Source organism: Peromyscus californicus, unplaced genomic scaffold (assembly GCF_007827085.1).
Source record: "Peromyscus californicus insignis strain IS unplaced genomic scaffold, ASM782708v3 Scaffold_7__1_contigs__length_154581171, whole genome shotgun sequence".
In the NCBI taxonomy this organism is placed as follows: domain Eukaryota; kingdom Metazoa; phylum Chordata; class Mammalia; order Rodentia; family Cricetidae; genus Peromyscus; species Peromyscus californicus.
The window spans coordinates 128,199,820-128,213,074 of NW_026294595.1; positions in this window are offsets into that span (position 1 = coordinate 128,199,820).

Here is a 13,255-nt window from a genome sequence, read left to right on the forward strand (position 1 = left end):
GCCACGAGTCACATGACATTATGTAGATTAATAAAAATGAGTTGATTTAGTTGTAAAAACAAGTTAGAAACAAGACTAAGCTAAGACCAAGCTTTCATAATAAGTTTCTAAGTCATGATTTGGGGACTGGAAGTCCAAAAGAGGCTACTACACATGGCACCCAATGTGGGGCTTGAATATCCAAATATAGTGCCTGAGAAAGCTAAGAAAATTTCTGGATAAGGAACTGAATGTAGCATCCTAGTCCTGCAATATTTCAATGCTTGGCAACATACAGAACCATGGATACCAGCTGCTGCCTGAAGGCTGGAGCCAGCTGCCATCATAGTGCACTAAGCTGAGCCATGCAGCAGCTGACATGGCAGGTTACAAAAATTTGTCTCACACAGTCAGACAACACTGCAGGTGCTCAGTAAAGACAATTCCAGGTGGAGAAAAACCTCAAAACAGGTTACAATGTGTTTAAAAATGTGTGTGCACAGGTATAAAAAAGAAAAGAAAATGTGTATAGTCATAAAAAATAGTTTACAAATAATAAGATAAAATGTTTTAAAGAATATAAACAAAAAAGTATAAGCCACATAAAGATGGAAAATATACAGACAGTTAGGATCCTATGTGGTGTCCTGTTGACTTGGAACTTTTTATTACTAATGAGTAAATTGCAGCTGCAGAGAGACAAAGCATTGTGAGAGGAACTGCTGAATTAAAACAGCCTTGATACTTTAGGAATGCCTCAACTTTAAAATGGAATTCAAAAATGTATTGCATTGGAGAAGAGGTGATGCTTTTGTTTCCAGTGTGAAGACAGGGGTAGTTAATATATTTGCAGACATTACTTTCAGCCATGTGCACAGCCTGCCCAGTGTGAGGACATTCACATGTGTTCCCAGCTGTTTTCTCTGCACGTGGATAGCAGGGAGGTGAGGTGCAGTTTCCAGGCTCACTTCACAGAGAGGAAAGAAGCTCCATCCCAGGTCATGTAGGTAGCAGTAGGAGGAGTGAGCACTTGAACCCAGATCCTCCCTTTCCCAGTGGGAGGCTCAGACAAGAACACAATTCACCTCCTCACCACCCTCATGATGCCCCAGGCTCTTCCCTGTCCATCATGCCAGGGATATCCTGGAACAAGGTGTTTTTAATCTATTTAGCAGCCGAGGGAACTAGGGCCTGGTCCAGCAGTAGGCCTGACATCACCACCTCCAACTCCAGGGGTGTGAAACCCCCTCTTAAGAAGATTTCAGCATGGCCCTTGGCTCTGTGCCCCATGACTGAGAACAGGGTTTTCATAGGCTTGTAGAACATGGTGACAGGCAGCCAGGAAGAAGGTTTTCAGACAGAAGCAAGCCTTGGCAAGGCCATAGCAGGCTCTGACTGCCTAAGTGCCCAAAATTGCAATCTCATAATGTCCTTTGCTATGGTCACCTGATGGTGAGGACAGGCCCTGAGAGCTTGCTAAATAGCAGTGACCCAACTCTGTGCTGTCCCAGCCCAAGGACCAGCTTCCTCCTGTTTCTGCGCTGTTCTGGATTTACATGGGCCCAGGGCTCAGTGACCAATTGAAACAATAGGGGCCTGTGGAAAACAGAATGTACAGGCCTAGAGATAGTCCTGCCATGTCACCTGGCCTCAACCTTATGTAGGTGGAGGTACCCAAGCACTGGGTCTACCACTGCGTGACCTTGACAGCTGTGGGTCGATCAGAAACCTGTTTCTTCTGCTGGAAAATGAGGCTCTCAAACCTGCCTCCTGAAAACTGACATGCTCAATATAGTGTGTCTTACCTGAAGGCTATACAGAAGGCAAATGGCTGCATCTACCCTCAGGCCGGATGCATAATGTTCAGTGCTGCCCTCAGGAGGCTGTGTTCTGGAACAGATGCTCCCATGATCAGTGTGAGAAGAGACTCAGGCTTTTCTTCTCATAAAACCCCTTCTTATATGAACTTCCTTCATGGTCACTGGGAGATAGAACAAGATGAAGCAGGACAGCTTCTGGGTGCAAATAAAGGACAGTGGTCATTTCAAACTGTCTGCTTATTGGGGCTTTCGATTCTGCAGTTCACACTGTGAAGAGCTGTACACATGAGCCACAGGAACTTGACAATGAGCTTGGGAGCTGAAATTCAGAGTGGAATGAGCTCATCAAATGGGAGATGGCAGTCATCTGTCAGTCCTGTAGTCCAACTCTTTCTGTCTATGACATTCTGGGTAGGACAGACGATGGCTTTCATCAGACTCTACAATCTATATGTTCTAAGAAACATCTACATATTACTTATATTTTTATTTCATCTTGTGTTTTGTGAGTGTGATATTCATGAGTAAATGCAGTTGTCTGTGAGACAATTGCCTCTTGAGGTCAGGATAACTTTCAGGAGTTGTTCCTTCCACCCATCCATGGGTTCTGCAGAGCACACACAGGTCATTAGAAGCAAGGGTCTAGTCTTAACCCATCTCACAGACACTAGGAGAGACATGAAGAACTCATTTCCTACTTGCAAGGTCGAGTACATCACAAGATTGCTTTAGCTTCCCACTGCTGGGAGTAAACTACCTCACTATCCACATAGAAGGTGTGTCTCCATCTGTCTTCATCCATAAAGTATTCAGATAAAATGACCTGGGAAAGTCCAGCAGAGAATGAAGCCACTATTCAGAACATGAAAGAAAGTGCATTATATTAAGACCTGGATCCAGCAATATCCAAAGTCAGTTCAAGTCCATGATTTTTCACCTCAAATAGTAATTCTCCTTAGCCTCTTTGGTTTTTTATAATATATAAATATTATATAATATATAATACCAGGGGAGCTAAATTGTTCCCTCTCAGCCATTAGCCATCCTGCCTTGTGCATTCCTGCATCACCTGCCTCCTGCCCAATGGCAACATGTGAGACACACAGCCACACTCTAAATATGGCTGATAACTAGGTAGAAAGGATGTGAATTAATTGAGCAGCCTTACTGGCTCCATAAAGAAGAAACACTCCTCAATGGCAGCACAGTGGCCATGAATGCAGTTTTGTTCCTCCTTATATTTTTCTGGAATTTTCTACTCTAAAAATAATAACTTTGGGGATAAATTAAACAATGTCATCTAGGAATCTGGTTTAAAAAGCAGATGCTTGCCGGGCGGTGTTGGCGCATGCCTTTCATCCCAGCACTCGGGAGGCAGAGCCAGGCGGATCTCTGTGAGTTCGAGGCCAGTCTGGACTACCAAGTGAGTTCCAGGAAAGGCACAAAGCTACACAGAGAAACCCTGTCTCGAAAAACCAAAAAAAAAAAAAAAAAAGCAGATGCTTGAGTCAGTGAGAAGGAGGGATGCCATTACAGTCCAGGCCCTCACAGAAAAAAATCTCACAGTGAGTGGCTCTGCCCAGGAGAGATGATTAAGGAACTCAGATACAGGGCAGGTACATAGGAAGTATGGGCAGAGTGACCTGAAAGTCACAATTCTAGCCGCCTTATTGTATGAGCACAAGCTGGTGTCTTTCTGCAGAGTTTCCAAATGATGAAATGGGATAGCCTAGGCAAACACTGTGAGTCTTCCCAATAGATTATTATCACATTTGTCCATTCTGGGTCTTCTTTCCAACACATACTGAATGAACCACTTTTTCACAGCCTCAGGTTCCACAACTCAGGGCCTTAGTTTGGCAGAAGTTCCTCTCCATCCATCACTTCCATTGAAGCATCTGGGTGTCCTTTGGCTTGGAATATCCTGGCTAACCTTCGACATTTTCTTTGGAGTCTCCTTAGGACATCCTGGAACTGGGATTTGCATCTCAGCTTTTCACCACAATATAAGGGACACTGTCACCTCTAGCAACAAATAATACCATGCAGTAAATGGAGGATTGGGTGTTTACCCTTCTCCTAAACAGTGAGTAGGACTCCTCCAATGTGAACATGGGTCTTCAGGAGGCTTTGGAGAAACTGGCAGAGGGGAGTTGCTCTGTGTGTTAGGGAAGTTTTGATTCTAACAAATTTGAGCACATACATGATATTGTGTCAGATTAATGACAACCTAGGTTCATGGTTCTGTTGACTTTTCAGATTTTATTCATCAATGACTTGTCTCAGTGTATGGAGAAAGGCTTCTTACTGGAGTCTAGGCTCAGTAAGCGAAACAAGCCATAGCTATTTTGCTAAGGATGGTGTGGCCCCAAGCTTGGGGGAGCCAGGTAGTGGCAGCCTTGATCTGGTCTCTGGGGAGAGATCTATAGTTGTCTATAGTTGGCTTCAGGGAAGGTTTGAACTTTCATTGAGGTAGAGAACAGAATTCAGTTGCAATGTGCAGAGGAACTAGGTTTCTAGCAGAGAAGGCAGCAAGCACAACGGACCTGGGCATAAAGAGCACAGGCTGGAGTCAGCTTGGCTTTCCAAGCCCCGCCCCTCCACATTCTGGCTTTGTCTCTGAAATTCATCTCCACTCTAGACCTTACCTGCTCATCTCTAGAACAAGGCAACTTTTCCCTCAGTTGTAACTGTATTTCTTATTTCTATTATTTTTAAATTCACTATCTAAAGTTGTGGTTTTGCTCTGGTAATTTCCTACATACTTAGTTTATCTCTGTCTGGAGTACCAGCTTCTAGGCAGCACAGAGCTCAAAGGGAAATCCACAGCATGGTGAAGCTACAACTTTTCGATCTGAGGGGTAAGGGAAAATAAGAAAACTCACACACTCTCTTGAAGTTTTCTTTATTTTCTCATGTTGTTCTCTCTCAATGCTCCATCCTATCATGTCTTTTTATAGCGTATGTATTCCAACAAACCCTTTCAGACAATCCATCAGTCGCAAAAAGGCTACACTCCATTATTAAGTGAATGGTTACAGAAACCATGACTATGTCAACATTTTGAACTAACTCCTTGCAACTAACAGGCAAGGAGCTGCCATAAATCCTCTAACTAAAGTTCAGGCCAGTATTCCTGAGAATGTGAATGTTTTCTACCATCAGCTCAAGTCTGCATTTTCCAAGATGCCATACATATAGTGCTTAAACTTAAAAAGTACTTTTTTTGTCCTGTGTGTACCTTCTAACTACCCAAAACCACCTGCAGCCCTCATATGGGGCTACAGAGTCAAATTATTTTCTGTAGCTTTGACTAGGCAGAGTTTATTTTCACAAATTGAGGTCAAGAATTGGTGTAAGGACTTAATCATTTTCCAGCAAGCAATAACTAGGTTGTTATTTGTATTTATAACCTAGCCAGACAGGACAGCTGTGTGTTTTTGTGAGCAAATGATTGGAAATGTTTATCTAAAAAATCATTAGAAAGGTATCTCTTTTAATCTAAAGCTCTTTGGAAGCAAGGAGTGGTGCTCATTAATTTGAGCTGTAATCAGAAGCAGCTTCTGGGGGAATTATGGGCCTAAATTATGTATCAAATCCTTGTATTCATTCTTATTCATCAAAATTATACAACTTAAGGAAGGATCATTTCCTTGACAGTGCACAGACACACATGCCCAGTAGTGGGATGAATTCGTGAGATAAACACACTACTATATAGGTATTGGGGGACTCCCCACATACATATGTATTATTGAGATATCAAAGGTCCAGCAGAAGCAAAGGATATTTTGGAGTCTGTAGTCTCATGGCCTTGTCTACATGGGATTGGTCCATCAGAAGTTTTCCTCTTGGTGAACTGACATCTCAAACCTCAATTGCCATCTGCTGTTGCTCTGACATGTCTACTGGCTACCAGCATTAGTTCCTATCCCTCTCCCTCACCTGCTGTCCTTCCATATCCCCCTCTCGCTAATGTCTTCTTCCTTCCTCCTGTTTTCCTGTCACATGCATCCTTTGCTCTCTTTTCCTCCTCTTCTCTTCCCTTGAGAACTCCTCTTGTCTTTTTGTTTATTTTATGACTGCATATACATGCACACATGCAAATATACATACATGCAAATTTAAATCTCCCTTTCACATAACAGAAAATGGGGTATTTTGTCATTCTGAATCTCGATGATTGTGTTTAGTGCAATGACCTCCAGTTCCATTCATTTCCAGAAATGTCATGATTTCACTTTTCACTATGGCTGAATAAAATTTCATTATGCACTTGGCCTCATTTTCTTTATCCACTCCTGAGTATAGGCATCTCTGATGGTTCTATTTCTTACCTATTGTGAACAGAAACACATCTGTCTTGTATGAGAATTAAGTATGAGAGTGACAGGTGTTAACTGTGTAGTATTTCCTCTTCTTCCTCCTATGACCATTCCAGGTGTTAGGACCAAAGATAATCCAACTTGGGATCCTTGTTGTCTTGTGTAGCCTGCTCAATAAAACCTCAGAATCTCTTTTGGGTAATATTGGCAGTAACCTGAATAATCTGGACATTCTGAATTCTATCTCTGGAAGTGAGTCAATATAGGTGCCACCCACTACCTGCTTGGTTCCAGGAGTAACCCTAATAAGCACTATACTTGAAATAGCAGAATCCTCTGGGAATGCAGCAGTGTTATCCTTTATGTGTGGCTTACTGAAAATTATGCAGCTATTCAATTCCTGCCTCACTCACTTATCTTTTTGGAAATAAACAATGCTATGACATTATATCCTAATAAAGTCTTGCCAATATATATATATACAAGATAAATTCTTCAAAGTGGTAGTTCAAAATTTTAACAAATTTGCATTTTAAATCATGGGAGTTGTTAACAACTATTCCCTATCCACTTTCTCTAGAAGTCTGTGGGAGCTTGTATCCCACACTGCTCAGTTAAAAGAACAAACTTGGATTCCTTTAACTGGTTTGCCATTATCAGAGAGGAGATAATGTAATTCATTTCAGTTTGTATTTCTCTAACCCTAACCATCCTTTCATTTTTCATATCTTTAATAATAGTTTATATAATTTCACTAAAGAGTTTTTCAAAATTATCAGCATATATTTCTGTAGTTTGTTTGACTTTTCTTATTGATCTGTGTTGACTTTCTGGAAATAAAGGACATCAATCCTCCTGGTTTAGATGTCCATAAACCAAAGTCAATCTGTTTAATTACACCTCTGTTCTCTGTTGTAGAAGAACTCAACTAACTGACAAGTGATTCATATAGGAACAGGAAAACTCTATATATATCAAATGTTTATGCAACTTTCAAAGATTAAGAAAGGAGTCGTATTCTCATTCCACAGCTGGAGAACCAAAGCAGAGAGAAAAAAGTGTCAGGTTCAAGGTCACATAGGGAGTTGTGTGGCAAGATGGAGCTATCTAAGCAATGCTAGCTAAGGTGGACTTGTCTATATCGTTATAACAGGTAGATCCTGTCTGCCACAGAGCCAAGTTGTGATGTTGTGTATACATCTATTTATTTACAAGTGTTTCTAATATTTTATTTTTATTCATGTGTATGTATCTCTTTTGTACCTCTGTGTGTGTGCCCCCAGAACCCAGAAGAGTGTTTCAGATCCCCATGATGTATACATGGTTATGAGCTGTCCAACAAAGTTCTGAGCAACTGAACTCGAGCTTTCAGCAAGAGCTGTAAGCACTAATAACTGCTGAGCCAACTTGTCAATCTCACCATTGCATTAAAAACACAGATGGGGCCGGGCGGTGGTGGCGCACGCCTTTAATCCCAGCACTCGGGAGGCAGAGCCAGGCAGATCTCTGTGAGTTCGAGGCCAACCTGGGCTACCAAGTGAGTTCCAGGACAGGCGCAAAGCTACACAGAGAAACCCTGTCTCGAAAAACCAAAAAAAAAAAAAAGAAAAAAAAAAACACAGATAGTATGTGGTCATACTTGAACTCTTTTCTTCAAGAAACAATTCAAGCACACAAACACACACACACACACACACACACACACACACACACACACACACACACACATCACACACACATCACATCATAAACCTCCTTAAAGGAAAAATTGCAATGTTTGATTCTGGGGACAGCATATAAGATGGCTGATGTGCTGCCAGCAGAGATTATAGAAAAGGGAACCCGAGATTGTGGACCATCCACCCTCTGTGCATTCCCCTCGGGATCTTCTGCTTAGCATGCCTCTAGAGGGCCAAGGCAGAAATGACTAGTGTCCCAAGGTCATGATTTATGGTGTGCATAAATCATGTTCTCCTCCATATAATTATTTCTTGTAATGCAAGTCTTTTTCTTCTATCTGATCTTCGTGTTCTGTGTTCCTAGATCAATGGTGATTTCTATGATACAGGAAAGGAGTGAAATAAACTTCATGGGAAATTATACAGAGATGATCACCCAGGCTGGGATCAAGGCAATTATGCAGTTCATGGGAAAGAACCTGAAGCCTGGGGAAGTTCTTCAGGCTTGGATAAACTGTACTGAATGTGTGATCAACTATAGCACATGGTATGATGTGTATCAACACACTGGACTCAAATTGGCCATAATGATTAATTCAGTTTTTGAGGATATTTCAAGGGCATTGTGTAAAACTTGAAACCCTAAGGGGTATTGGCTGAAGACTACGGATGGAGTCGCATATAGATGGGATGACAAACTAAAAGTGTGGGAACCTAGAATAGGAGGAAAATAGTGGCCTCCACCAAGAAAGGGTGATGGCAACTTTAATCCAGATATTTTGATTCCTCCTGAAGGAGTGTGGAGAAAACATGGCAGTGGTTGGAGTGATTGCTGCAAGTTTTATTGGATTCCTAGATTGAAAAGAGCTGCCAGGAAAGGTGAGCTTCCTTTCATGGAAGCTCTGAAAATTGAATCAGGTCTTCCTTGGAATTGTTAGGATATAGAAGGACCGAAGTTACTGACTTCCAGGGACATATTTCTCGTCTAAGGTCATTGTGGCACACCAGTCATGGGGCTTGGTATTTTCAGAGGGCTGAGGAGGAACTTAGGTGGCTGCAGGGGTTTGAGGTCGGAGCAAGCTGTGCGAGAAGGAAGTGACTGTCTGGTATATTAACCACTGTTCTTATTTTTACCTTTTTTGTGAAATTGCATGTTGCTAGCCTCTGGCAAGTGCTCAGAAGACTGTATTATCATGAATAATAAAAATAGATTATGCTTGCTTTGGTGTTAAGCCTGGGATAGTTCCTGTGTTTAGTCAAAGATGATGAAGAACATATTGGTGATTTTAAAGAATAACCTTTGGACTCATGAGAACATTCTATATTGAGTGATTTCCCCTTTTCTTTCTGTTTTCCCCTTGCTTATGATAATAAAAGACCAAGATTACCAAGGCAAAAGCAGAAGCTGTAGCAAAGAAGCTACTTAGCTACTGCAGAAGCCCGAAGTGACCTGTCAGCTTGCATGTACACTGTCTCTGAGTCGTTACTGTGCCTTCCAGGTATCCTGTCCTTCAGACCCCTGAAACTGCTGAGGCTGGTACCTGGCAGTTTTCAACAGAACTTAAAGACACTCAGTACAGAACAGGAAAGCTGTCTACAGAAACAAAGACTAGTCTTCACTACAGCTAAATCTGAAGGATAGACAGAAACATCACCATACAACCTGAACAAAACATATAGGACATACAACTCTAACCTAAAACACCTTACACCCAAAAATGAAACAGGTTACAAATTATGCAGAAATTAGCAGGAAAACTGTGTTATAATCAATATTTTTAAGCATCATTTTAAGCCAGGGATCCTTTTAAAAATAAGGGATTTTTTATACTTGTTTAGTTTTTCCTGTGTTAGGGATCTTTTTTGTTTCATCAGTGAAATACTTCCTACTCATGTATCCTTAATTCTTCACATGCACCTGCCATTTATTCTATTCATTCAGCATTTGTTCTGTGATTATCTTGTCTTAGGACACTCTATCCTCCTGCTCCAATGTCAATTATCATGTTCTGGGCCTGACAAGCTGTCGTTTGGGACTCTATTTGCCACTTTCATTAGTTGAGGCAATATATTTCCTGTACATTTTTCCCTTGGTTCTCGATTTTTCCATTTCTTACTTTACTTTCAATTGTTTAACTGGGTTTCTCAAACAACGCTGAGCATTTCATTAAGAGAGACAAAACCTCAAGTCATCCCTGACAAACACGTATACACAATTGACTTCAGTTGCTCAGACAATTGATTGGTTGTTTTGTTGACAAATTGTAGATGTAACCAACGGTCTTATTAAATAAGAAACACAGAGCCGATTCAGAGAAGAAAGCCAAGAGGTCAGAGCTAAGAGCCTCACCCTTCCTGATTCAGGGATCCTCTTCAGCCAAGAGAGCTCTCCAAAAGGGGGACCTACTTCCTGTGTGTGTCTTTATATAGTCTAGCTGTTCTGCCTTCTCATTGGTTGTAAACCCAAACATGTGACTGCCTCGTCACTGCCTGAATGTACCGCCCTCCAGGTCCTTAAAGGCGTGCTCCACCGCCGCCATGCACTTGCTATGGCTCTAATAGCTCTGACCCCCAGACAACTTTATTTATTAACATACAATTAAAATCACATTTCAGTACAAGTAAAATATGATCAATATTAGTATGAAGTCATCCAGGACACAGAAGTGTGGACACATTTCCCAACTATAGAAGTCACAGTCTCCCACCCTGCCCCGGACCTCCCATCTGGATAAGAAGTGAGTGCCTGGGCTCAGACCCAGAGAGGCCTGCCCCTAGATCCCATCCCTGGCACCAGCCATTCTGGGGAAGACCTGCCCAACTTGGCCCCAGGTTCTGGCCATCGGGAAGGATCCCCTCCACCCCCACCGGAAAGGTTCCCCTTCCCCAAGACCCCTGACAGACCCTGCAATCTCCATGCCCTGCCCCCATGACCCCTGAGACCACAGCCACTTCCTGAGACTTAGAGACAAGCCCCCAGGTCCCATCCCACTGCGGACCTCCCATCTGGACAAGAGAGAGAAACTTCCTGTATCTGTCAGCTCTGTCTGGAGCAAGAGCACTGATAAGAACAAGAACGAATCCACAAGGAGATGGGCAGACGTCAAGGCAGAAGTACATACAACAAAATGAAGAGTAATACAGTATCACCAGAACCTAGCCCGCCTCCAACAGCTACACCTGAACATCACAAAATGGAAGAAGCAGAAGAAAGGAACCTTATTAGTAACATCATGAAGAGGGCAGAGGCTTATACAGAAGAAATCACAAATGAAATTGAGGATAAGACAAACAAAGAATGGGAAGAACACTATAAAAAAAAAACTAGAGGAAAGGACAAATAAAGCAGAAGAAAGCAATAAATCCCTGAAAGAAAATCATGAAAGAGCAATGAAACAGATGAAGGAAACAGTCCAAGACCTGAAAAGGGAAATAGAAAAAATGAAGAAGACACAAACAGAGGGAATGCTGGAAATAGAAAATCTGAGTAAACAAACAGAAACTTCAGATGCAAGTATAATCAATGGAATGCAAGAAATGGAAGAGAAGATCTCTGGCGTTGAAGATACAGTAGAAGAAATAGATTCATCTGTCAAAAGAAAACACTAAAGACAACAAAATCATGACCCAAAATGTCCAGGAAATTTGGGACACCATGAAAAGACCAAACCTAAGAATAATAGGGATAGAGGAAGGAGAAGAATACCAACTCAAAGGCACAGAAATTATATTCAACAAGATCATAGAAGAAAACTTTCCCAACTTAAAAAAGGAAATGCCTATGAAGATACAAGAAGTCTATAGAACACCAAACAGACTAGACCCCAAAAAATAGTCCCCTCATCACATAATAATTAAACAACTAAACATACAGAATAAAGAAAGAATATTAAGAACAGCTAAGGAAAAAGGCCAAGTGACTTATAAAGGCAAACTCATCAGAATAACACCCGATTTCTCAATGGAGACTTTGAAAACCAGAAGGACCTGGACAGATGTAATGCAGACACTAAGAGACCATAGATGCCAGCCTAGACTAATATACACAGCAAAACTTTCAATCATCATAGACAGAGTGAACTAGACATTCCAAGACAGCACCAGATTTAAACAAAACTTATCCACAAACCCAGCCCTACAGAAAGCACTAGAAGGAATATTCTAACCTAAGGAAGTTAGATACACCCTTGAAAACACAGGCAATAGATAATGCCACAGCAGTAAACCCCAAAGAAGAGAAGTACACATACACTACCACTAAAAAATAACAGGAATGAAAAAACTGGTCATTCATATCCCTTAATATCAATGGACTTAATTCACCTATAAAAAGACACAGGCTTACAAAATGGATACGAAAGCAGGACCCATCTTTCTGCTGCATACAAGAAACACACCTCAAAGTCAAAGATAGACACTACCTAAGAATAAAAGGCTGGGAAAAGACTTTCCAATCAAATGGTCTTAAGAAGTAAGCGGGTGTAGCCATCCTGATATCCAGAAATATAGACTTCAAACTAAAATCAATCAAAAGAGATCAAGAAGGGCATTACATACTCATCACAAGAAAGATCCACCAAGATGAAGTTTCAATTCTGAACATTTATGCCCCAAACACAAGAGCACCCATATATGTAAAAGAAACATTACTAAAGCTTAAACCACATATAAAACCCCACACATTAATAGTGGGAGACTTCAACACCCCACTTTCACCACCAGACAGATCTCCCAAAATGAAACTTAACAGAGAAATAAAGGACTTAACTGATGTCATGACTCAAATGGACTTAATCGATATCTACAGAACATTCCATCCTAACAAAAAAGAATATACCTTCTTCTCAGCACTCCATGGAACCTTCTCTAAAATCGACCACATACTTGGCCACAAAACAAATCTGAACAGATACAAAACAACTGGAATAACCTCCTGCGTTCTATCAGACCACCATGGTTTAAAGCTAGATTTCAACAACAACAAAAACTACAGAAAAGCTACAATCTCATGGAAACTTAATAATGCTCAACTGAATCACAAATGGGTTAAGGAAGAAATAAAGAAAGAAATTAAAGACTTCCTAGAGATCAACGAAAATGAAGACACCACATACCCAAACTTATGGGACACTATGAAAGCACTGCTAAGAGGGGAATTCATAGCACTAAATGCCCACATAAAGAAGTTGGAGAAATCTCACACTAGTGACTTAACAGGACACCTGAAAGCTCTAGAACAAGAAGAAGCAAAGTCTCCCAGGAAGAATAGACACTAGGAAATTATAAAGTGAGAGCTGAAATCAATAAAATAGAAACAAAGAGAACAATACAAACGTTAATGAAACAAAGAGGTGGTTCTTTGAGAAAATCAACAAGATAGACAAACCCTTATCCAAACTAACCAAAAGACAGAGAGAGAGCATCCAAATTAACAAAATCAGAAATGAAAAGG